The sequence below is a fragment of the Diospyros lotus genome, chromosome 4, assembly GCF_014633365.1.
Source record: "Diospyros lotus cultivar Yz01 chromosome 4, ASM1463336v1, whole genome shotgun sequence".
Classification (NCBI taxonomy): domain Eukaryota; kingdom Viridiplantae; phylum Streptophyta; class Magnoliopsida; order Ericales; family Ebenaceae; genus Diospyros; species Diospyros lotus.
In genome coordinates, this window is record NC_068341.1 from 38567236 (window position 1) to 38594720 (window position 27485).

The 27485-nt window shown below is 37.2% G+C and overlaps 1 protein-coding gene across 2 annotated transcripts in view; it reads left to right on the forward strand.

Moving 5' to 3' along the window:
* LOC127798703 (protein ANTHESIS POMOTING FACTOR 1) overlaps positions 1 to 27485 on the forward strand; it is a 51973-nt gene that overhangs the window by 21799 nt on the left and 2689 nt on the right. The gene's annotated exons all lie outside the window — the stretch shown is intronic.

A 27485-nucleotide genomic window follows, 5' to 3' on the forward strand; every position in this document is an offset into this window, starting at 1 on the left:
GCATACATGTGGATGAACGTTGCAGGGTGCCTTTCTCTATTGGTAAGTACTCCGACGAAGTCTATTGTGATATTGTTGATATGGATGCTTGCCATATTTTATTTGGGAGGCCTTGGCAATTTGATGTGGATGCTAAGCACTCGGGTAGGAAGAACACATATCAGCTTGAGAAAGAAGGTGTGCGTTATACTTTGTTACCCATAGTGGAAAAGAATCAAACCAAAGCTTCTAAAGTGGAGGGGCGAAATTTTCTTACCATTACACATAAACACACTGAGTTTGTGAGGGAGTGTAAGGATACTCGAGAGGTTCACTTACTGGTTATCAAGGGAGAGAGTGTGAGTGAGCTACTGAAGGTGAATCAAATTCCAGGTGCAGGGATTGTTAGAGGAATTTCATGATGTGGTTCCTGAGGAGTTGCCTAATGAGCTACCTCCTATGAGAGATATTCAACACCACATTGACTTGGTTCCTGGTGCTAGCTTACCTAACCTACCACACTACAGGATGAGTCCTAAGAAGAATGAGATTTTGCGTGAGCAGGTAGAGGAATTGTTGAAAAAAGGGCACATTCAGACTAGCATGAGTCCATGTGCAGTGCCAGCATTATTGACACCAAAGAAAGATGGGAGTTGGAGGATGTGTGTTGACAGTAGAGCCATCAACAAAATTACTATTGGGTACAAATTTCCAATTCCTAGGCTCGACGACATGCTTGATCAACTTGATGGGGCTGTGATTTTTACCAAAATTGATCTTAGAAGTGGTTATCATCAAATCAGAATTCGACCTGGAGATGAGTGGAAGACAGCTTTCAAGACGAGAGATGGGTTGTTTGAGTGGTTAGTCATGCCCTTTGGACTAACCAATGCACCAAGCACTTTCATGAGACTAATGAACCAAGTATTATGCCCATTCATTGGTAAATTCGTTGTGGTGTATTTTGATGATATTTTGATATACAGTAAGTCTATTAATGAGCATGAGGGGCATATTCGAGAGGTGTTGAGTGTGTTAAGGGAAAACAAACTTTATGCTAATTTGAAGAAGTGTACTTTTATGAGTGAGAGCTTGTTGTTCTTGGGCTTTGTTATAAGTAAAGAAGGCGTAAAGGTAGATGAGGAAAAAGTGCGAGCTATTAGAGAGTGGCCAACTCTTAAAAATGTCAGTGATGTGCGAAGTTTCCATGGGTTAGCAACTTTTTATAGGCGGTTTATCAAACACTTTAGTAGTATTGTGGCTCTAATTACTGAGTGTTTAAAGAAAGGAAAGTTCCATTGGGGTGAAGAACAAGAGCAAAGTTTCACCTTGATAAAAGATAAATTATGTATCGCTCCTGTCTTAGCTTTGCCAAGCTTTGACAAATTGTTTGAGGTTGAGTGTGATGCGAGTGGAGTGGGTATAGGTGCTGTGTTGTCCCAAGAGAAGAGACCAATTGCATTTTTCAGTGAGAAGTTGTGTGAAACCAGAAGAAAGTGGTCTACTTATGATAAAGAGTTTTATGCGGTAGTGAGGGCTCTTAAGATATGGGAACATTACTTGATTGCCAAAGAATTTGTTCTTTACACGGATCACCAAGCTCTTAAGTACTTGAGTAGCCAAAGGCAATTGAGGAATGATATGCATGTTAGATGGTCCGCTTTTATTGATAAATTTCCATATAAAATTGTACATAAGTCGGGACAGCATAATCGAGTGGCAGACGCTTTGAGTAGGCGTGTGGATTTAATCAAGACCCTTAGTGTTGAGATTGTTGGGTTTGAGTGTTTGAAAGAATTATATGCGACAGACGAGGATTTCAAACATGTGTGGGAACAATGCATGTCTCAGCAACCATCAAGAGATTTCTATGTGCACGATGGGTTTCTCATGAAGGGAAATCAGTTGTGCATCCCTTGCACATCTCTTCGTGAGAAAATTATTCGGGATTTGCATGGTGGTGGCTTAGTAGGGCATCTTGGCAGAGACAAGACTATTGAAGCTGTTATGGGAAGGTATTATTGGCCAAGAGCAAGGAGAGATGTTTCTATTATTGTGGCGAGGTGTTATATATGTCAAACAGCTAAGGGGCACTCTTCTAACGCCGATCTCTACATGCCATTGCCTGTTCCCAATGCTATTTGGGAAGATTTGTCTATGGACTTCGTGTTGGGTCTACCGCGAACCCAACGAGGTATGGATTCTATTTTTGTAGTGGTTGACAGGTTTTCCAAGATGGCGCACTTTCTCCCATGCAAGAAGACGGCAGATGCAGTAGCTACAGCCAAACTGTTTTTCAAGGAGATTGTTAGACTACATGGAGTCCCTAAAACTATTACTTCGGATCGTGATACAAGGTTTTTGAGTCACTTCTAGATTACCTTGTGGAGAATGTTCGATTCATCTTTGAATTTTAGTAGCACAGCACATCCCCAGACTGATGGACAGACAGAGGTGGTGAATCGTACCTTAGGAAATCTGATTCGCAGTGTATGCAAAGACAAGCCAAGACAATGGGACCTAGTCATAGCTCAAGCGGAATTTGCCTACAACGACGCCATGCACAGCTCAACAGGAAGATCACCATTCTCTATCGTATACATGAAAGTTCCTAATCATGCATTGGATTTGGTAAAATTACCAAAGGTACCAGGTTTCAGTGTTGCAGCTAGTAACTTAGCCGAACATGTTCAAGCAGTTCAGGAAGATGTCAAGCACAAGTTGCACGAGGCGAATAAGAAGTACAAGACAGCAGCTGACAAGCATAGGAAGTACAAGGTATTTGCGGTTAGAGATGAAGTCATGATATTCTTGAAGAAGGAACGGATTCCTACAGGACAACAGAACAAGCTCAAGCCAAAGAAGTATGGTCCTTACAAGATTACAAAGAAGATCAATGATAATGCTTATGTTGTGGATTTGCCAAATCATATGGGTATTTCCAAAACATTCAATGTTGCTGATCTTTCTTTGTATTTGCTGGACGTTGAGTTATCATACCCAGATCATAATTCGAGGACGAATTCTTCTCAAGTGGAGGTGAATGATGCGGTCATCAATCAAGACCCGGCCCAAAGCCGACCCGACCATGCCGGAACAATATTTTAATACTTCTTAAGTTTAAGAATTCTACTTGGTTTAGGATTCTACTTTATGTTATTTTAATACTTTTTAAGTTTTTAGAATTCTACTTGACTTAGGATTCAATTTCATGTTTCTACTTGATTTAGGATTCTACTTCATGTTGGATTAGGATTTATTTATATTAGGATTCTAGTTGGATTTTGTTTTCCAAATATTAGATGGATTTGGATTAGCCAAATACTATAAATATGCCTAGGATCTAGAGTTTGTAATCAAGTTTTTCTCAATCAAATTTCAGTAACCTATTTGGGTTTTCTTAGCAAAACAGTCTTGTTTTTGCGTATTCTTGAAAGCCAAGCTTCGGCCATTGAAGTTTGCTCTTTCAAAGGTTTATTTTGTGTGTTTTCTTCACACTCGCGCTACACACTGCGTCACCGCCTCTGGCCATCGAGAACTCGAGGTCTGAGACTCATTTGCAGCGGAAGGACACTCGAGTCTCGAATCTGACCTGTGCCTTATGAGCAAATTAATAAACTGCAATTAGGGTATATCATGATTTACTCACACAAAGTACTCATTGAAAGTAACAAGTCTAACTGGAAAATACAAACAGCGTTCAACACAACCACAAAATAATTGCATGACAGACACAAGTTACTAGACTGCATTCCCATCATGGGTTGCCATTCGCATCATTCAGCTGGTCTTCGGCGTACACCGATTTTCCCTTACCGGACCCCGAACTATCTGTGTGGTTAGTAGGAATGGAATGGTAAGAGTCCTAGGACGAGGTCATAAATGGAACCACTAGGGGCCACCTAGAGCCTGAGATAGGTGCGATGGACGGGCATGCATGCATGTTGCACTTCATTTTATCTGTGATGTCATGCTTAATAATTTACTGCATTGCATATTGATACCACCTTGTGGCGCCCCGTCCCCACTATCGAGTGTCACCGTAACCCAAGGTTATGTCAGTAGGTCTTATTTCGGAGGCCGGCTATGCCCTAACAACAGGGGGATAAATAAAGTGGGAACCCTAGGTGGGGTCCAGGCTTCACCGCCTCCGGCCATCGAGAACTCAAGGTCTAAGACTCATTTGCAGCGGAAGGACACTCGAGTCTCAAATTTGACCTATGCCTTATGAACAGATTAATAACTGCAATTAGGGTATATCACAACTTACTCACACAAAGTACTCATTAAAAGTAACCAGTCCAACTGGAAAATACAAACAATGTTCAACACAACCACAAAATAATTACATGACAAACACGAATTACTAGGTTTCATTCCCGTCATGGGTTACCATTCTCATTATTCAGCTGGTCTTCGGCATACACCGTCTTTCCCTTACCAGACCCCGAACTATCTGTGTGATTAGTAGGAATGGAAGGGTGAGTCCTAGGACTTAGTAAAGGTAATATGCAATGCAGTAAATTATTAAATATGGCATTATAGATAAACATGAAGTGCAACATACATGTAAGCCCGTCCACCGCACCTATCTCAGGCTTTAGGTGGCCTCTAGTGATTTCCTCTAAGACCTTATCTCGAGACTCCCATGGTTAAAAATCCACAACCTCATGCCTAGGCACTTTCCCGACATCTTATGTAAGCCATGACAAAAATAATTTACACACACAACGCATATTAAACCCTTACCTCGAGATACGTGCCGCTTGATAGTTTGTATCGTTGACGCACTCAAAATCTCTATATGTATAAGAAAATTAATTAAATAAATCCCTGACAACCATTCTACTGAAATCCTCCCATAAATACCATTAAATTATTTTACTAGGTTAATTTATTGACTAACTAGCTTATCAAGTTAATTAGCTTAACTATAAATTAGTTTTGAAATTAATATATCTCACTGTCGAAAATTCCTTTCCAAGCTCTCAGCCACCTCTCCTGCTTCCCTTACTTCATGCCTTCCATTTAACTCCCATGCCCACCTATTTATAGCCTTAGCTGCCCTTTGTTTCCACAACCAAATCCATGGTCTCATCCATTGTTTTATCCTCACAAGACACAAGACTAATTATGCCTTTGCAAAACATCATTATTTTATTCCTTCGATTTCCTAGGCATCATTTAGTAGTCCACAATTTTCTCCTCAAGTTCTAAGAGTATTTGCAGCTCCACACATATATGAATATTATATATTAATTATAATTATCCCTTGGCCGCCACTCTATATATACATATAATAATTACATTCTCTACATATTATAATTGCATCTTTCTTGGCCACCACTCCATATATACATTTATAATTCCATCATCATGGCCAAGCCTTGGCCTTCACGCCCACCTCATATACACTTCACACACATAAATACATATATTATATGTAGGAACTTGACATTCACTCATTTACTAGCATAATATATATATATATATATATTAAAGAATTCTATCCTAGTCCACCACGCACACTTCACCCACATAAATATGTAAATTATACATTCACAACTCTTAGACACCACACATAGTCTATTGTAATACCCCTTGATTTTGGAAATAATTAGTTTATGAATTTTAAGGTGATTTATTGAGTTATGTGCGATTTTGAGAAAATTAATAAATCGTTGAATCAACAGTAGGAAATGCCTTGGGACTTGGATGTCCAGAGAAGAGAGTATGAGATTGGTGAGCATCTCGAGATGAGGCTAATGATGCTGGAAACAATCAAACTGAAAATAAATAATTTGTGTATAAGCCTGAATGGATGTTGGTACCGAATGATCGTAGGGGGGCCTCCGGGAAGCTAAGGGAACCCTAGGAGTGGTTCGATTTTGCCAGTGAGGCAACCCTGAAGTATTTTCGGGTGGAATAAAAGTCTCGTGTAGGCGCACGGGCGAAATCGACCTTGTCGAATAATTTGGAGTTATTAATTTTGGGTTTTAAGTATCTCAATGATTATTAATTTGAGGATATAATTGCAATTATGCAATGCGTAAAGTGGGATTAATAATTTAATTGAAGAATTTATAATGATTTTAATAAATTATATATGCAAATTATATATATATACTTGTATATGTATCTGTGTGCTATGAATGAAATCAGGGAGTATTACAATAGACTATGTGGTGCCCAAGAGTTGTGAATGTATAATTTACATATTTCTGTGGGTGAAGTGTGCGTGGTGGACTAGGATAGAATTCTTTAATATATATATATATATATTATGTTAGTAAATGAGCGAAGTTCAAGTTCCTACATATAATATATGTATTTATGTGTGTGAAGTGTATGTCAGGTGGGCGTGAAGGCCAAGGCTTGGCCATGATGATGGAATTATAAATGTATATATGGAGTGGTGGCCAAAAAAGACGCAATTATAATATGTAGAGAATGTAATTATTATATGTATATATAGAGTGGCGGCTAAGTGATAATTATAATTAATATATAATATTCATATATGTGTGGAGTTGCAAATACTCTTGGAACTTGAGGAGAAAATAAATGGTGGACTATTAAATGATGCTTAGGAAATTGAAGGAATAAAATGATGATGTTTTGCAGAGGCATAATTAGCCTTGTGTCTTGTAAGGATAAAACAATGGATGAGACTATGGATTTGGATGTGGAAACAAGAGGCAGCTGAGGCTATAAATATGTGGGCATGAGAGTTAAATGGAAGGCATGAAGTAAGGGAAGCAGGAGAGGTGGCTGAGAGCTTGGAAAGGAATTTTTGACAGTGAGATATATTAATTTCAAAACTAATTTATAGTTAAGCTAGTTAACTTGATAAGCTAGTTAGTCAGTAAATTAACCTAATAAAATAATTTAATGGTATTTATGGGAGGATTTCAGTAGAATGGTTGTCAGGGATTTATTTAATTAATTTTGTTATACATATAGGGATTTTGAGTGCGTCAACGATACAAACTATCAGGCGGCATGTATCTCGAGGTAAGGGTTTAATATGCTGTGTGTGTGTGTAAATTATTTTTGTCATGGCTTACATAAGATGTCGGGGGAGTGCCTAGGCATGAGGCTGTGGATTTCTGACCATGGGAGTCTCGAGATAGGGTCTTAGAGGAAATCACTAGAGGCCACCTAGAGCCTGAGATAGGTGCGGTGGACAGTCTTGCATGTATGTTGCACTTCATGTTTAACTATGATGTCATGCTTAATAATTTACTGCATTGCATATTATTCTTACTGAGTCCTAGGACTCACCATTCCATTCCTACTAACCACACAGATAGTTCGGGGTCCGGTAAGGGAAATGCGGTATATGCCGAAGACCAGCTGAATGATGCGAATGGCAACCCATGATGGGAATGCGGTCTAGTAACTGGTGTCTGTCATGTAATTATTTTGTGGTTGTATTGAACACTGTTTGTATTTCCCAGTTGGACTTGTTACTTTCAATGAGTACTTTGTGAGTAAGTCGTGATATACCCTAATTGTAGTTATTAATTTGCTCATAAGGCATATGTCAGATTTGAGACTCGAGTGTCCTTCCACTGCAAGTGACTCTCAGACCTCGAGTTCTCGATGGCTGGAGGCGGTGAAGTCTGGACCCCACCCAGGCCACCCACGTTATCTTTATCCTCATGTTGCTAGGGCATAGCCGACCTCCGGAGCGGGACCTACTGACGTAACCCTGGGTTACAGTGACACCCGGTAGTGGGGACGGAGCGTCACAAGGTGGTATCAGAGACAACCTGATCAAGAAAAACTTGTCATGCATGCCACTGATAAATATCAAGGAAAAACTGATAGAGAAAACTTGTCATCCCGGCATATAAAATAAAACCTCAACCTGCTACATAACAACTGATCTCTAGGCTTACATAGCCCAAGCATCCATAACATACATCTCTGGCACACTGGCCTCAAAATAAACATAAACCATATAGACCCAAATAAAATAAAGAGAAATACAGTCCGGAAGCGACAAAATGCACAAAAAGAAACCCCTAGGTTGATAACTGCTAGGTCTGCATGGCCTTGTACACCTCCTAACCAAGTAGTCGAGAACTACTAGGTCCGCTCACAATTGGGTCCTTGCCTTTACCTGGAATAAAGAGAAAACAAAGTGAGTCCAAATGACTCAGCAAGCTCATAAATAAAGAAAAGATGGATAGAGCAGGTACTAAGAGTAAATCTACATCTCAAGTGCATAACAAACCGAAACTCATGTATAACATGCCATGCAATCTCATAAACTGACACAGGTACCAGCTGCATAAGTAACAATGCACATAAACAGGATCTTGGGGCCCAAATAAGGAATGCACTAGCACCCAAGTCCTTATCACAAATCTGTTACTGCCTTGAAGGCAGACTGTACCTGTACTACGAGTGAAAAAATTGGAAGTTGATTATTAAATGGAAACAAAACCAAAGTTCAGCATTTGTTTGGAAATTTACCCATATTTATATATATTCACTGAATGGTCAACTGTTGTTGTTGAAACAATTCCTGCACTTACACACTCTAGGATATCCCTCAAGACTGCACGCTTACTCACACGAAAAATGACAGAATTTAGAAAACAAGAAACAACACAAAATTCAACACACATGAGACAAAGGAGATTTATCTTGGTTCGGATCTCTCTTTTTTGTGGAGAACCTCGTCTTGACTGACGAGGGTCTTTCTCTTCACTATTTTGAAAAACAAAAGAACAGATTACATGTACTGCACTCTCACACACAACCCTATACACAAGTTGTCTAATCTTGGAGATTACAAAGCTATACGCACTTTTCTCTCACATACACAACACATATTCTTTCTCTCAAGATAGAATAAAAATCAGTGTATCGAATGAGACCCCCGACCCTTCTATTTATAAATCATAGAAGGCGGAACTTACAAGGACAGAACTAGTGGCCGCCTTATAAATGTGGCGATTATCTTTACAATATGTAACTAACGGTCTTCTAGAAATCCCTCTAATACCCGTATCCTTTTCTGTTTCTTCTCTCTCTCGAGCATCAAGACTAATGTAAGACAAATGTTTTAACAAATTTTCCACCCATTTGCATTTGATTAGGCTTCCTCAGGACAGATACCTGCACCCTTCTATTCTCACCAAGCTCTTTTTTATTTAGCATCTTGAACTACTTGCAGTAGCTTCATATAATGCTTTAGCTTTGCAATAGGTACTGCCTTTGTGAACATGTCAGCCACATTCTCATCACCTGCAACTTTAGTTAGCTTTACATTTTGTTTCTCTATTATTTCCTTAATAAAGTGGTGTCACACATCTGTGTGTTCTGTCCTTTCATTGTGTGCTTGGTTCTTAGACGAGTGAATGACACTTTGACTATCATACATCAGAGTGGCATCCACTACTGTCCTGGAGCTCATTGGTTAGGCTTTTTAGCCACATAGCCTCTTTTATAGCTTCAGATACTGTTGTATATTCTGCCTTAGTTATAGATAAAGCCACCACATGTTGGAGAGTTGATTCCCAACCGATAATAGAATTCCATAACTTAAATACGTACCCAGTTGTGGATCTTCTTTTATCTAAATCAGAAGCATAATCAACATCTGAATACCGTAGGATGCTTGTTGGTTCTCCCATGTTTGCTCCACCATAAGGCTAAACAGTGCTATAAGAGCCTCTTAAATACCTAAACACCCACTTAACAACATTCCAGTGAGCTTTACTTGGATTTGCCATGAATCTACTTACTACATTCATTGCATGAGCCAAATTAGGCCTTGTACACACCATGCTATACATTAAACTCCCCACAGCACTAGAAAAGCGAATATTATCCATTTCTTTCATAGTCTCTTCATCCTTAGGAGATTGATCCGAGGATAACTTAAAAATGAGAGGCAAATGGCACATCACTACCTTAGCATATGCCATTCCAAACCTTTTTATTAGCTTTTCTAGATAGCATTTTTGAGGTAGGTATAACTTTCTTTGTTGTTTATTTCGAGTGATTTCAATCCCTAGGATTTTCTTTGCTTCCCTTGGTTATTTCATTTCAAATTCTGACTTTAATTTCAACTTTAGTTGCTGAATTTCTTGGTCAAATTGACTTGTTATGAACATGTCATCCACATAAAGGAGTAGGTAGATTAAGATACTAGGTGAGATATATTTAAAATAAACACAACAGTCATAGGAACTTTTATTATACCCCAGGTTTACCATAACCATATTAAATTTCTTATACCATTGCCTTGGAGATTGCTTAAACTCGTAAAATGATTTCTTAAGCAAGCATATCTTCTCCACCTTTCCTCTAGATTCAAAACCTTTAGGTCGTTCCTTTAATATCCTCTCATCTAGGTCTTCATGAAGAAAAGCTATGGTTACATCCATTTGTTCTAGTTTTAGATTTAAGTGGGCTGTTATGGCAAGCAACACTCGAATTGAGGTGTGTCTCATCACAGGTGAGAAAACCTCATTGAGGTCTATACCCGGGACTTGAGTAAAACCCTTAGCCACCAACCTAACCTTATATCTAAGTTTAGGGTTACTTCCAGCCCCTTCTTTTGTCTTATAAAGCCACTTACAACCTACTACTCGTTGCCCTTGAGGTTTTTCAACCAGAATCCAGGTTTGGTTCTTTCTCAGGGACTCTATTTCAGACTCCATGGCCTTATTCCATCTTTTTGACTCTTTAGAGGTCACTGCCTCTTCATATGTAAGAGGCTCCTCTCCTACCATTTCTGTTGCACTTGTAAGGGCATAGGATACTAGGTCTGAGAAGCCATATCTTATAGGTGGCTTGCAACTCCTTCTTTGTCTATCTCTAGCCACATTATACCTAGAGGTATTCGTTTGGTCACCTAAACTAGAGTCTATATCACTCTCTTCCTCACTCTCCTCATATTGCATAGAATCCTGATCATGAGGTTCTTCTAGGACATTTTCAGGCACTATGCGTTGGACCTCTAACTCTATAGGCTTAGATTTTCTCTCTTAAGTCTTGTTGGTCCTCTATAGTCTTCATCAAATGTGACATCTCTTGAGATAATAGTTCTTGGCCCTTCAGTCTCAAGGTTTCATAATTTGTAACCTTTGACTTTGGTGGGATATCCTACAAATAAGTATTTCTTAGCTTGAGGTTCCAGCTTGCCTTACTTCACATGAGCATAGGCTAAGCAACCAAATACCATAAGGTGTTCTAAACTTGGCTTATGACCTGTCCACCTTTCATAGGGGGTTTGAAACTCAATTGCAGTTGATGGTGATCTGTTGATCACATAAGCTGCAATTTGCATGAAATAGCATGCATCTCACTCTTTCTAATAACGTTCTATTCATTCTTTCAGCCAATCCTTTTTTGTGTAGGGTTCCTTAGGGTAGTCAAGTGCCTAATTATCCGACTCTCTTTGCACATTTGAGTGAACTCTTTATTGCAGAATTCTAACTCATTTTCTATTCTAATAGTTTTGATAATCCTCCCCTTTTGGTTTTCTACCATTTTCTTCCATGTCCTAAAGGCCTCAAAGGTATGATCTTTTGACTTTATGATATAAACCCACAACATTCTAGAGTAATCATCAATAATGGATAGAAAATACCTAGAGCCTCCATGGGTTAGGGTTTGAGATGGTCCCCACAAATCTGAGTGTATATAGTCTAATGGTGATTTTGAGGAATGAATTGCTTTCTTGCTGAATTTAACTTTAACAACTTTGCCATAGATACATGACTCACATTTACTTAGTCTTGCAACATGGCCATGACCTAGAATGCCTTGCTTTGGCAAGCTCCTTGAGCCCTTGCTCGCTAATGTGTGACATCCTTAGATGCCACAACCTTGACTACATTTGGGCATTGCTGCTTGCTACAACAACTTCCCTACTCAAAGTGGTTGCTTGCAGAATGGCGAATGCAGATACCATTTTGCAGCACTGCCCTCATGCATGTTAAGGATCCTTTGGTGATCTTCAAGACTCCACCCTCACCCTTAAAGTTGAGGCCATTCTGGTCTAATTCACCAAGAGAAATTAAGTTTCTCTTAAGTTTTGGGACATGCCTTATTGTCGTTAGGGTTCTATATGATCCATCATACATTTTTAGTCTTATGTCACCAATCCCTAGTACCTTACATTCATGGTCATTTCCTAGCAAAACCTTTCCCTAATTTATTTCTTGATAATTTTGTAGCCAGTGTCTCTTAGGAGTCATATGGTATCAGCAGCTGGAGTCCATAACCCAATCATCACTCTCAGCTTTTTCTAAAACAACCAATGCATTGGCACTGTCATACCCAAACTCACACACACTAACTCCACCATCAACATTACCCTTATCATGAAGATCTTTTTTTTTCTTGGGATAGTTTCTCTTAATATGGCCCTCTTCATGACAATAATAGCATTTTATAGGGTTCTTTCCAGTTCTTGATCTAGATCGTGATTTACCCCATCCCCTAGGATCTCGTTTAATACTCCTAAATCTGGCAGTTAAGGCAACTCCTGGAGAGGATTTTCCTTCTACTTTGTTTTGCAATTCCTTAGAATTTAGGGGACCTATTACATCATCTAATGATGAGGTATCTTTACTGTGTTTTAGAACGTCAACAAAGATCTCATATGATCTAGGTAAGGAGTGAAGCAAGACCAATGCCTTGTCTTCATCGCCATACTTAATGTTTATGTTTTCTAGATGTAAGCAAAGTTTGTTAAACTCATCTATGTGATCTTGAAGCTTTTGACTATCATGCATTTTAAAAGTAAAAAATCTTGCCTTAAGATAGAGACAGTTGGACAAGGATTTCGTCTTGTATAGGTTCTCCAACTTGAGCCATATTTCCGTAGTCATCTTCATCTTGGATACCTCCCTCAACACTTTGTCACTGAGATTGAGAATAAGAGTGTTATACGCCTTTTTGAGTATCTCCTTCTTCTGTTTTGCCGTGTAAGTCTTTGGCATTTTTGCTTCTCCCTCTAGTGCTGCCTCAAGGCCAAGATTGTCAAGGAGTGCACTAATCTTCATCTTCCAGAGGGCAAAGTCGTTTTGCCCGCCAAACTTTTCTATGTCATGTCTTGAAGCGGATGAAGTAGAGGCCATGATCGTCAATCGAGTCGAGTCTCCCCCCTTGAGTCTTTCTTGAAATCTTGAGTGTGAAAGACGGTAGGCTCTAATACCAGATTGTTGAAACAATTCCCGCACTTATTGATGCGGTCACCAATCAAGACTCGGCCTAAGGTCGACCCAACCAAACCAGAATAGTATCACCAAAATAGTAGTGCCATAATGTTATTTTAATACTTCTTAAGTTTTAGAATTCTATTTGATTTAGGATTCTACTTTATATTTCTACTTGATTTAGGATTCTATTTTATGTTTCTACTTGATTTAGGATTCTACTTTATGTTTGATTAGGATTCCAGTTAACTTTTATTTATGATTTATTTCTATTAGGATTCTAGTTGGATTTTGTTTTCCAAATATTAGATGGATTTGGATTAGCCAAATACTATAAATATGCCTAGGATTTAGAGTTTGTAATCAAGTTTTTCTTAATCAAATTTTAACAACCTATTTGGGTTTTCTTAGCAAAACAGTCTTGTTTTTGCGTTTTCTTGAAAGCCAAGCTTCGGCCATTGAAGTTTGCTCTTTCAAGGGTTTATTTTGGTGTGTTTTTTCACACACGTGCTACACGCTGCGTTAGGTGGTATCAGAGCGGTTCATCAACCAATCAGATGGCCAATCTTGAAGGTAACGGTAGCAACCAGCCTCGTGACGGTGATTGGGGGCTGCCTGCGGTTTGGAGAGCAATCGAAGAACAATGGGAAATAACTCGTACAATGAAGCAGCAATTGGAGCGAATCTGCAACTAATTAGGCATTTTACAACGAGTTAAGGATAATCGGAATCGGACTAATGGCATGAATCAAGTCGGCTATGTGAAACCGGGAAGACTAGTCATTAATCCTATCCTCATTAATCCTAGAAGACCAATGATGGATGATAGCGACGATGAGGATGATCTTGGTTGTATGATAGCCAACCCTAGTGGTAAAGGGGTTAGGAGGAATGCGCAGCAACACAACTATTGGGGAAACAATGAGTATAAACTAAAGAATGGTTTTTCGATGAGTTTGGAGCTTGATTTCGAAGATTATGTTGTCCCAGCAACCTTAACGTTTACAAACTCAGGTCTGATTTATGCTGCTAACATGACAGAAACTCCAAGGTTATTGACTCATACTGGGGTATTTTCCAGTCCCGATGGCTCAGGCATTGCTTCGCAACCCAATGATGGTGGCGTTTCTTCTGATCGACTTGCGACTATAAAGGAGATGGAGGTCATGGTAGCAAATCTTTCTACAGTTTATTCAAGCTCTGGCATGGTTGAATCTAAGGCAATAAGAACATATTCACCTTCGCAATTGCAAAAGCAAGATGGTCACATGGGTCTCTTTGTGGATAGGGGTGTTGGATCTCCTAGGCTAGTTAACTCAACTGCTGCTATAGCTGATCAAGTGCTTAGACCAAAGAAGGATTCAAGCATCAATATTTTAAGTGATTGAGAGACTACTAGTAGTCATGGAATAAGCTTTTATTCGAAACAGTTGCAAAATAATGCTTCTCCAGGAAAGAAAAATTTATAGATGAATTTGGAAGCTGTTGAGAAGTCAAAATCAAGAAAGCTGATGAGAGGAGAAAGACCTATGATAAGATCTACCAGATTAGAGAAGCGCTCAAGATAGAAGGTTCAACGTCCTCAATCTAACAGTAATAATACAATGGAGGCGGAGGATAACAAACATGGTGATGGTTGGACCCATGCCAATGCAGATATGGCTAAGAAGGGGAGAAATGTCTTTGCCCATGTTCTCTTAGCAGAAAAATTCAAACGGTTCAGGAAGATATCAAGCAAAAGTTGCACAAATAAGAAATATAAGGCGACAGCTGACAAGCATAGGAAGCATAAGGTATTTGAGATTGGAATTGAAGTTATGATCTTTTTGAAGAATGAACGAATTTCAGCAGGAAAGCAGAACAAGTTCAAGCCAAAGAAGTATGGTCCTTACAAGATTCTAAAGAAGACCAATGATAATGCTTATATTGTGGATTTGCTTAATCAGATGGGTATTTCCAAACATTCAATTTGGCTAATCTCTTCTCGCATTTACCGGATGTGGATTTGTCCAAACAGGATCAAAATTCGAGGTCGAATTTTTTCTCAAGTAAAGGTGAATGATGCGGTCACCAATCAAGACTTGGCCCAAGGCCGACCCAACCAAACCAGAATAGTATCACCAAAATAGTAGTGCCATAATGTTAATTTAATACTTCTTAAGTTTTAGAATTCTACTTGATTTAGGATTTTATTTCATGTTTCTACTTGATTTAGGATTCTACTTCATGTTTGATTAGGGTTTTATTTTTATTAGGATTCCAGTTAACTTTTATTTATGATTTATTTCTATTAGGATTCTAGTTGGATTTTGTTTTTCAAATATTAGATGGATTTGGATTAGCCAAATACTATAAATATGCCTAGGATCTAGAGTTTGTAATCAAGTTTTTCTTAATCAAATTTCAGCAACCTATTTGGGTTTTCTTAGCAAAACAGTCTTGTTTTTGCGTTTTCTTGAAAGCCAAGTTTTGGCCATTGAAGTTTGCTCTTTCAAGGGTTTATTTTGGTGTGTTTTTTCACATACGTGCTACACACTGCGTCACTTACACACTCTAGGATATCCCCCTAGTAGGGATGTAAATGAGCCGAGTTGCTCGACGGTTGGCTCGAAAAAAGCTCGTTCGTATTTGGTTCAATTCATAAACGAGCCAAGCTTGAGCTTGGATTTAAAGTTCGAAAGTTAAATGAGCTGAACTTGAGCAACCCAATACTCAGCTCGTTAGCTCGTGAGTTGGCTCGACAAATGGGCTCGTAAATAAAGTTCGTGAGCTGACTCGATTGTAAGCTTGCGAACTAGCTTGACAGTAGATTCGTGAGTGGGCTAGATAATTGGCTCGTGATCAAGTTCGTCAATTGGTTTGAAAATGAGTTTGCGAGCTAGGTTGACTATGAGGTCGTGAATAAAATGAATTGAGTTAATAATTAGAGTTAATTATGTAAATTTAGCAATATGTCAATATATATAAAATAAAAATATATAAAGAAATAATGTTTTATTCCTTCAAATTAAATGACTAAATAATATCAATTTTATAAAAATTAATCTTATATTAAAAATATTCTCTTGACAATTACATGAATTTTTATACAATAAATTGAATATCAATATGTATAATTTTTAAATAAGTCAACAAGTAAATAAATATCAAAAATTGCAATTTTAGAAAAAAAAGGATAATGTTTTTGCGACGATTCAAAAATTGCAATTTTAGAAAATGTATAAAAAAAATTAAAAATATATATTAACTCTTTTTTTATTTTTTTAATCAATTAATTTATTTAATTCATTTCAATTAATTTATTCTAATTTATTTCATTATAAGCAATTTCTACTAAATGCACGATTATAATTATTAAGCTATTATAACCAACTTAGGTTAAATTAATAGTTAAATTTAGGCAGCGACAAAATCAAAATTAAAATGTAAATATAAAGTGTTTCCCATTCCAGAGCTTCCTTTATCATAGTCAACCTAGCTCGCCAGCCAAAGTTCAATCATGGAGTAGCATATGCCATATGGTTGGTGGGTGGATACACTTGCGGATATTTTTTTAAATATTACAAAAATAGTCACGAAAAATTTTTAAAATTACAAAAATGGCCTAGAAACGTTTATTGGTGCTTTGAAAACGAAAATGTTGTTTCAATTTGAAAATGCATTTCCATTCATAAATAGAAACATCAAGGATAATGTTGGGAATTTTTAAAGAGCATCGCAATGGGTGTTATACAATAAATATAGATCATAGACATTGAAGTACCCAAAAACATTTTATTCATTTCATATGTTCAATACATTTACAGGAGATCAAATCATGAAGAAATACAAAAAAAAAGGTCAAAACCATAGAAACCATAGTTGTTGAATCGAGAATCGAAATCCTTATTTTTTGAATCGTGAATCGAGAATCGAATCGAATTGTAAGATTCGGTAGACATTTTTAATTTTAAATATAAATAATATATATCCATATAAAATAAATAAAATATATTAAAATTATACCAAAAATATATTCATATTACCTTTAAATTCAAATTGCACCAAATCATACCACTTTCAAAATAACAAGCTAGAAAAAAATAACTATTAGGCTACAAATAAATTTCATTGTCCATAATCTTCATTAGTTATCAATCATATTCATCTTTAAATTGAAGAGCATCATCATCTTCATCATTTTCATTATCTTCTTTGTCTTCAAATGTAGCCAAATCCGCTTGCTCTCCATCCTCTACATCTTCCTCACCATCAATCATTTCTAAATCCAATTCTTCTTCCACTTTGTCTTCAACAACTTTTCCTTTTCCTTTTCCTTTTCTATCTAGCTTCAAGTTCCTTGGCCCTATATTATATAATATAACATATTAGAATTCAACTCTAACTTACACAAAGTTACAAACACATTAACTTAATTTTAGAAAGTAGGAAACTATAAAGTATAGAATATAGATATATACCTCTTCTATTATTACTTGACTGAGCACCTCCATCATCTTCAAAGCATTCATTAGTATCCATCCATGAATTATCCTCGGGTAAACAAGGGTTTTCTTGTTCGGTGATCTATTCATCATCAGACTCCATATCACTCAAACAAATAGGATCATAGTTTTCACCTCTTTTCTCCCTCTTGACGTGCCTCATTTCAAGTTGAATGTTATACTTCACAAAGACGAGCATTTAATCTTTGTTGTTCCAAACGATTTCTCTTTTTGGAATGAACATGCTCAAATGTGCTCCAATTTCTTTCACATCCAGTAGCACTACATGTGAGACTCAAAACTCGTATGGCAAGGTTTTGTAACTCTTTGCATTCTTCCCCATAGCTTTCCCACCATAAAGCTAAGACAGAAAAATAGAAGGATAATTAGTCTAATTAGTTTGAAGGAGCTAGCAATTGAAATTTGAAACTGCAAACTTAAATCAAAATAATACCCGGTTGCTTCTTGTCTCTTGTTAAGGTAGCCATGCTCATTCCAAACAATCATTTTCCTTTTTTAAACTTTTCTAATTGCTCATCCATTTTTAGTCTTGTTTCAATATCCGGATACATCTTTTCTATTGTCTTGTACAAACCAACTTTAACTTCTATATTCGCATTAAAAGACTCATCATATTGAAACCTTGAAAAAATGCATACAAGTAAGAAACAGTAAAACATATACAAGGAACTGTTGGTTATAGGAAATTGGAAATATGATTTTAGAAACTCACTTAGGATTAAGAAAATATCCAACTGCATGAAGTGGCCTATGAAGTTGCAAATCCCATCTTGTATCAATAATGTTCCAAATGCGCTCATACTTTATCTTTTGATGGTTGAAATTTTGTGCAATTTGCTCCTTTGCCCTATCCATCACTTCATATATGTATTCCATTGCCGGTTTCACATCTCCATCAACAAGCCTTAAAACTTTAACAAGTGGACTTACACACTTCAAGCAATACTTGATCGATTTCCAAAACTTGTCATTGGATAACAAGATTGCTCCCACTTTAATTGCATCCACCTTAGAAGCATAATGACTTTTAGCCCACTCTTCCGATGCAAACATAGCCCTAAGAGGAATCTTGTTTTCCTCAAAACTCCTTAATGTAAGAAATGATGTGGCAAACCTTGTAACTCCCGGCCTCTTCAACTCTCTCTTCTTAGAGAACTTCCTAAACATGCTAAGGACCCAAGCATGTCTATAAATATATACATAAACTTCTTTAGCCTTCTTTATTGTATCTGTGAAAATAGGCAACCCACCTATATCATGCAAGATCAAATCAAATCAATGCAATGTGCTGCACAAGGAGACCAAAATAATTATTTTCTTTTCTCCATCAACAAGTCACCCGCAGCTACGTAGGCTGAAGCACTATCAGTCACCACTTGAACAACATTTTTCTCCCCAATTTCCTCCACCAATGAATCAAGCAATTCAAATAACTTTTGTACATTTTTTATAACATCTGAAGTGTCAACATATTTAAGAAAAACTGTTCCACTTGGACTGTTCACCAAAAAGTTTGTAAGAGACCTACTTTTCCTATCTGTCCACCCATCTGACATCAAAGTACAACTGGTCCTTTTCCACTCCTTTTTATACTTCTCTAGCATTCAGTTTACATTGTCAACTTTCTTCTTCAAAAATGTAACTCTAGCCTCATGATAACTAGGAAGTTTTAAACCCTTGTCATATTCACCAACGGCTTCCATCATTGAAGCAAAAATGGGACTTTTGACCAAAACAAAAGGCAATGCATGTCCATACAAAAATCTACAAATGCTATGAACGGCTCCCTTTTCTTAACCATTGCATTTAAAGTTTGTTGTTTTTTTTTCCCTTTACCTTTAGTTACAAAGGCATCCATACTAGTTTTTCTTTTTCCTCCTACCATTTGAACTTCTTTCTTTTCTTCTTGGAAACATTCTTTTTCATTCATTTTTTGTCTTTCTAATTCTCCTAAGATCTGAATACAAAGTTCCCTCACATTATCCAGACATTGTGTACAAGGAGCCACATTATCATGATCACCCGCAAAATGGTGTTTCATTCGATTTATCCCTCCCCATCTTTCAAGTCCACAATAATTGCACTTTAAGTTCATTCTATTTCCATTAATTCGAGAGCAATATTCCCAAATAGAATCATTACTCTTTGTTGTCGTAGATCCCTTTTTTTATCTTGACGCCATGAGAATGAAAGTAATATTCTTCTTCTAACATTGGAAAACAACATAAGGTCAAACTTTTGAAATAGAAAACAGTAGAATACTATAAAAAAAAATAAAACTGAAAATAATATAAAGTTATAAACTAGTTGAAAATTAAAAGTTTCACCATATAAAAAGAAATAACATTGAAAATAATATAAATTAGTTGAAAATTAAAAGAAACAGATAAAATTTGAAGAGAAATTGGATTAGGAAATCAAAACAAAACATAACAGAAAGTTAGAAAGTTAAAAACAGACCAAAAAATCAAAGGAAATAAGATAAGAGACGTAGGAGTAGCACTCACTGCAGGGCAAAGGAAAAATAAAAAAAAAAAACAAAACAAAAAGATTAGTCAACAAAACAAAAGCAGCTGGCAAGTAGTAACCTTGCTTCTGGTCTCTACAGTCAACAAAAGTAGCTGCCAGTAGCTTGGTAGTGAGCTTGCTTTTATTTTTAACCAGTGGCAGTGACAACCCAAAGTCAACAAAAGCTGCTAAGCAACACCTACACCTAAGTCTCAGCTAGTTTTAACTTTTAAGCAACGCAATCTTCTATTTAAGTAAGATTCGTATAGTCGTGTGATCTCGAATAAAGCAAAGAAGAAGAAGAAGAAGCAGCAGAAGAAGAAAGCAACGCAGTGAACGCACCTTAAGGCTTGAACAGAAGTTATAGAGCTTGAAGTCTCGCAGTCGCTGCTCTTGTCTTTGCTTCTTCTGACATTTCAGCTAATGGCATCATGCTCATATTCAGCAACAACGTTTTATCCTTCTCTGTTTGGTTTTCAGCTCCCGACGTTTCAGATTTTAATGTTTCACAGGTCATCTTTGTTATGCAATCAAGGAAGCCATATAGTCGGAAGGTTTGTATAATGAATTTAGTTTGGATAGTCAAGTCATTACAAACAGTCTTGTGATTTGTCCGATTCACTCGATTCTTCTGATTCGTTCGATTCTTTTCCGATTCTTCCGATTCTAGGGAATATCGATTCACCCTATAGATTCGACTCGATTTCTCATTGAATTGAGCCGAATCGTGCAATTCTAACAACAGTGCTCATGATTTGATTTCCTGTAAATGTATTGAATATATGGAATGAATGTTATGTTTTTTGGTACTTCAATGTCTATGATCTATATTTATTGTATAACACCCATTGCAATGCTCTTTAAAGTTCCCCATATTGTCCTCGATGTTTCTATTTATGAATGGAAATGCATTTTCAAATTGAAACAATATTTTTGTTTTCGAAACGCCAATAAACGTTTCTAGGCCACTTTTGTAATTTTAAAAATTTTTCGTGATTGTTTTTTAATATTTAAAAAGATATCTGCCAGTGTATCCACCCACCGACCATATGGCATATGCTACTCCATGATTGAACCTTGGTTGGCGAGCTAGGTTGACTATGATAAAGGAAGCTTTGGGATGGGAAACACTTTATATTTACGTTTTAATTTTGATTTTGTTGCAGCCTAAATTTAATTATTAATTTAACCTAAGTTGGTTATAATAGCTTAATAATTATAATCATGCATTTATTAGAAATTGCTTATAATGAAATAAATTAGAATAAATTAATTGAATAAATAATGATTAAAATAAAAAAGAGTTAATATATATTTTTAATTTTTTTATACATTTTCTAAAATTGCAATTTTTGAATCATCACAAAAACATTATCTTTTTTTTCTAAAATTGCAATTTTTGATATTTATTTACTTGTTTACTTATTTAAAAATTATACATATTGATATTCAATTTATTGTATAAAAATTCATGTGATTGTCAAGAGATTATTTTTAATATAATGTTAATATTTTTATAAGATTTTTTTTTATAAAATTGATATTATTTAGTCATTTAATTTGAAGGAATAAAACATTATTTCTTTATATATTTTTATTTTATATATATTGGCACATTGCTAAACTAGCGTATACCCGTGCCTAAAGGCACAGTGTAAATAATATTAAGATTAAAATGTAATAATAGTTCATTAATATTGCAAAAAAAAATTGTAAACACTGAACAATTTATGTTATTTTAATTAATAAAAATAGAATTAAAAAAATAAAGGAATTCCCCCCACTGTCGTCATACCCGCAGATGGCGTGGGTGGGTGGGTTTGTGAGAGAGAGAAAGAGAGAGCTAGTGAGTGAGGGAGTGGGAGAAAGGGTGCAACAGAGGGGGAGAGAGAGGCAGTGAATGAGAGAGTGAGTGGTCGCCGCACCGGTTGTCATCCCTCCTGTCCCTTTCACCGTCGTCACACCCATCAGCCTGTCGTCGCACCCGTTAGCTCGCCGTCGACCCTCCGTTCCCCCCATACCGTTGCACCTACCAATGGTGTGGGTGGGTCTATGAGAGAGAGAAAGACAAAGGGAGAGAGAGATGAGCATTGAGTGAGGGAGTGAGTGGTCATCGCACCTGTCAGGCCCCCCACCCATAGTCGTCCCTCTCACCCCCCTTCATCGCCGTCGACCCTCCCTTCCCCACAGCTGTTGCACCTGCCGATGGCGTGGGTGGATATGTGAGAGAGAAAGACAGAGGAAGAGAGAGAGGCAGTGAGTGAGGGAATGAGTGGTCGTCGCACCCGCCTCCTCCCCCACCCACCGTCGTCCCTCCTGCCCTCCTTCACTACCGTTGCACCCACTGGCTCCCCACCTTGCTGTCAACCCTCCCTTCCCCCCCACTACCGTCTGCTAATGGCGTAGGTGGATGGATCTATGAGAGAAAGGAGAGAGAGAGAGAGAGAGAGGCAGTGAGTGAGAGGTGGGCGAATGGGTCTGTGAGAGAGAGAGAAAGAGAGAGGGAGAGCCAAAGGCTGACAGGTGGGTGAGTGGGTTTGTGAGAGAGAGAAAGAGGAAGGAAGAGAGAGGCAATGAGTAAGAGAGTGAGTGGGTAGGCGGGAACATCATTCATCTGAGCCAATCTCAACCATTGATATAGAAGGTTAAGGATTATTGATTTTAAATAAACACTTTAATTAGTGAAATTAAACATTTCAATTATATGAACATTTTTTTCTCTAATTATATAAACAAATCTAACTATTTTCTTTCTTTCTCAATTTTATTTTTAAAATTTTGATATATATATTTTTGCAACAACAACATATCTAGCCTTTATCCCACTATGTGGGGTCGGCTACATGAATTCTAGACTTCATGTATTTCTGTCTTTTGTCATATCTTCATTTAAATCCATACACTTTATATCAAACTTTAATGTCTCTCTCAAAGTCTTCTTGGGTCTGTCCCTACCTCTTTTTTTTGACTAATTGTTCCATTTCATCAACTCTCCTCACAGGAGCGTCTCTTGGTCTTCTTCTCACATAACCAAACCATCTTAGTCTAGTCTCTCTCATCTTCTCCTCGATTGGCACTACTCTTACCTTATAACAAATAACTTCATTTCTAATTTTATCCTTTCTTTTATGGCCGCACATCCATCTTAACATCCTCATCTCTGCTACACTCGTCTTTTGCTCATACTGGTATTTGACTACCCAACATTCTTAGCCATACAACAAGACTGGTCTTATAGCTGTCCTATAGAATTTTCCTTTCAGTTTTAATGGGATTTTACCATCACATAACACCCCCGATGCATTTCTCCATTTTAGCCAACCTCCCTTAATTCTATGTGCGACATCTTCGTGAATTTCTCCATCTTTTTGAATCACTGATTCCAAATATCGAAAATGGTATTTTCTTTGTAAGATTTGGTCTTCCAGTTTTATTATAACATCATCCACTCTTGCATTCTTACTAAATTTACATTCCATATATTTTGTTTTCTTTCTACTTAATTTAAATCCCTTAGATTATAAATTGTTTCTCCACAACTCAAGCTTAGTGTTCACTCCTTTTGTTTCATTCACCAACAATATGTCGTCTGCAAATAGCATACACCATGGCACCTCTGTCTGTATATCTTAGTGAGTTCATCAATTACTAGAGCAAATAAGTATGGACTTAGTGCAGAACCTTGATGCAGTCCTATTGTAGTTGTGTTAGGTAGCTGACAGCCAACGCAAAATTTAGTCGGATCCAAAACATGAACTCTAGACAAATTATAAAAAATCGTTTGGGCGTGGGCGTAATCCTTCATAGCGACGCGCTACACTGCCCGCGTATAGTGTCAAGTGAGCTAGGGCCGTTGCATTGGCGCCCGGATGTAGTGACAAATGAGCAAGGGTTCTCACATTTGCTTGGACGGGTGTGGGTAAAAAAGCTAGTCCAAAATCAAATTCAAACTCAAGGCCAAAAACAAAATCATAGATTAAGGATTGGGTCATGGAACATAGGAACATTAACAGGCAAAGCTATGGAAGTGGTACATGTGATGATTAGGAGAAAAATTAATATTATGTACCTTTAGGAGACGAGATGGGTAGGGAAAAAAGCAAAAACTTGATATAACTTTAAATAAAATATTGATATAACTTTAAATTATACTTTTTTTTTACCAAATATAGACCAACATTATCTAATTTTATAAGTATTTTATATCTTAAAATTTAATTGCAAAAATAAAATTTACCAAATATATAGATATTTTACACGAAACATCAAACAGAGATGTACACACACACATAGATTTTAAAGAGAGAGAGAAAGAGAAAGGGACAAAAAAAAAAAAAAAAAATAAAGCTAAAAAAAAAAAAGGAATACACACAGATGTATGTGTGTGGCTGGGGGGCTGTTTCTGTATGTGTGTGCTTTTGATGTGCACACACACAAATATGATTATACGTGTGTTGATGGGTGTGTGGCTGGGGGGCTGTTTCTGTTTTTGTGTGTGTGTATCCATCTTTCAGCCTGAGGTATGTGTGTTTATACAGTTCTGTGTGTCTCTGTTCTTTTGCTGTGTATATTTGTATGTGTGTTCTCTGTTGTCTCATTTTTCCTTTCTCTCTGTATGTGTGTGTTTTGTGTGCTGTTCTGTGTTCTGTGTTTATACACACACAGAACACACACATATACATAATATATATACACACGCATACATATATAATATATACATAATAGATACACACACGCGCAGTTAGTATATAAACACACACACACACAACATGGCATAACAGCCTTATGAATATACCCAACAGAAATTTTTGAGAACAGCAAAGATTCTGTTCACAGCAAAAATCAACAACAAAGAACACAATAAAATTTCTGTTCGCAACAACCAGAAACAGCAAAAGAAATAACAAATCCAACAACAAAAAATACACAGCAAACATCACATACCTCTGGCCGCAGCAGCGAACGAAGAGAGAGAGAGGCAGAAATCATATATATCAGGTCAGATCTTAAGCCTTATATATGTGAGTGTATAAATCATATATATGTGCCTGCGTGTGTAAGCAAAAACAGAGAGAAAGGAGCAAAAACAGCCTCCCGATTTCCTGGCAGCGAGCTTCGACGCCCAGCTCTCTCTCTCTCTATCCATTCCTGATTTCTTCTTTGGGCACTGGGCGTGCGTGAGACGCAGCCCCCTATTCCTGTGCGTCTTCTTCTTCTTCTTCTTCTCTTCTTTCGTTCTTCCAGGTGCGCGGTCTTCTTCTCTCGAAGTTTACAAACAGCGAGCTTCTCGCTGAGAGGGGAAGAAGAATAGAGAGTAAGAGAGAGATAGAGAGCTTAGACAGAGAAAGGAAGAGAGAGGTAGAGAGGGAGGGTGGGGAGAAGGATAGAGACGGAAGATGGGCGGGAACACACAAATGAAGGGTGTAATCTCGGCCATTCATCTCAACCAAATTGATCTCAATCATCACCATCAAAATGTCTATACATTTGAGACATTTCAAAAACCCTTCTGTTTTATTATATAGATTTACATAATTAACTCTAATTATTAACTCAATTCATTTTATTCACAAGCTCATAGTCAACCCTAGCTCGCGAGCTCATTTTCAAACAAATTGGCGAACTTGATCACGAGCCAATGATTGAGCCAACTCACGAGTCTACTGTCGAGCTAGCTCACGAGCTTTGTTTACGAGCCCATTTGTCGAGCCAGCTCGCGAGCTTACAATCGAGCCAGCTCACGAACTTTGTTTACGAGCCCATTTGTCGAGCCAGCTCAAGAGCTTACAAACGAGCCAACTCACGAGCTAACGAGCTGAGTGTTGTGTTGCTCAAGCTTAGCTTGTTTAACTTTCGAACTTTAAATCCAAGCTCATGCTTGACTCGTTTATGAATCGAGCCGAACACGAATGAGCTTTTTTTCGAGCTGAACATCGAGCAGTTCGCGAGTGGCTCGGCTCATTTTCAGCCCTAACAAGAAACAACACAGAATTCAACACACACATGAGATAAAGGAGATTTATCGTGGTTTGGATCTCCTTTTTTTGTGGAGAACCTACGTCCAGACTAATGAGGGTCTTTCTCTTCATTATCTTGAAAAACACAAGAATGGATTACATGTACACACAACCCTATACACAAGCTGCCTAATCTTGGAGATTACACAAAGCTACACACACTTTTTCTCTCACATACACAACACATTCTTTCTCTCAAGATAGAATGAAAATCAGTGTATCGAATGAGACCCTCAACCCTCTATTTATAAATCATAGAGGGTGGAACTTACAAGGACAGAACTGGTAGCCGCCTTATACATGTGGTGGATACTGTCACTATATGTAACTAACGATCTAACGGTCTTCTAGAAACCCCTCTAATACCCATATCCTTTTTTGTTTCTTTTCTCTCCCGAGCGTCAAGACTAATATAATAAGGCAAATCCTTTAACAGTTGTAATAATATAAAGAATAATGCTAGAAGTCATGACTGAGGACGATATCATCAATTATGTGACACCTCCTCATTAGAGGAGACTAAAGAGACCATGTGACATTGTATCTTTTGCCTAGCACATCCTCCAATGAGGATGCAACACATGACTGATGACATCAATCATGACTCCTAGCATTGCTCTAATATAAATATCCTAAAAAAGGCAGGTATTCTCTTATGTTTAAACAGCATACCTTAAAAAGCATAATGTTAATTAGGATTAATATGGACATTGTAAAACTTTTGTTGTTTTATTAGGAAATGATATTTTTGATATTCAAACATTTGTTGGTCACATTTAAAATCCTTTCACTTTTTTTTTTTTTTTGGGGTGACATAGGGTATTCGTACTTTCGGTCACTTTGTTGGATGGATGGATAACAGAAGGTTATTTATGAGATTACAACTAAAAATAGAGGTTTAAGACGTACAATTTCTTTTTTTTTTTTCTTTTTTCTTTTTTAATTTTTTAGTTTGGAAGGTTTAGTGATATGAAAGCATAGATAAAGGGTCTTGTAATGGCGCTCTTTTTGTTGATGAAGAGAGTGAAATTGTAATTTCGACCATGTTAATATCGTTTTCCATAGTTCAGGCAGCTAAGTTATACATGGACATAGAGGGGGGGTTTACCAGAATGAACCCTTAAATGTGATTTAAAATCTGGCCCATGTTTGATATAAATCAATTGTTGATGGAGCTTGATGTGAATATTTGAAACCCATGTCAAGTTTGTGCCACCTTTATGTTGGCTGGATAGATTAAGCTGCACTAATGGAAAGTTGGTGTGGGTGGCTTCTATGTTGGCAGTTTG